Here is a 411-nt window from a genome sequence, read left to right on the forward strand (position 1 = left end):
GGCAACGGCGCCAAAAACTTGGTGCACGAAATTGTGATCACTACTTTTCACAACTCAAATAATCCCTGGTAATGAATCCAAAAACTTGGTGTTCAACACCATGGCATAAACACAACTTCGCACAACTAACCAACAAGTGTACTGGGTCGTCCAAGTAATAAACCTTACGCGAGTAAGGGTCGATCCCACAGAGATTGTTGGTATGAAGCAAGCTATGGTCACCTTGTAAATCTTAGTCAGGCAGACTCAAATGGTTATGAATGATGAATAAAACATAAAGATAAAGATAGAGATACTTATGTAATTCATTGGTAGGAACTTCAGATAAGCGTATGAAGATGCCTTCCCTTCCGTCTCTCTGCTTTCCTACTGTCTTCATCCAATCCTTCTTACTCCTTTCCATGGCAAGCT

The sequence above is a fragment of the Arachis duranensis genome, chromosome 9 (genome assembly GCF_000817695.3).
Source record: "Arachis duranensis cultivar V14167 chromosome 9, aradu.V14167.gnm2.J7QH, whole genome shotgun sequence".
Classification (NCBI taxonomy): domain Eukaryota; kingdom Viridiplantae; phylum Streptophyta; class Magnoliopsida; order Fabales; family Fabaceae; genus Arachis; species Arachis duranensis.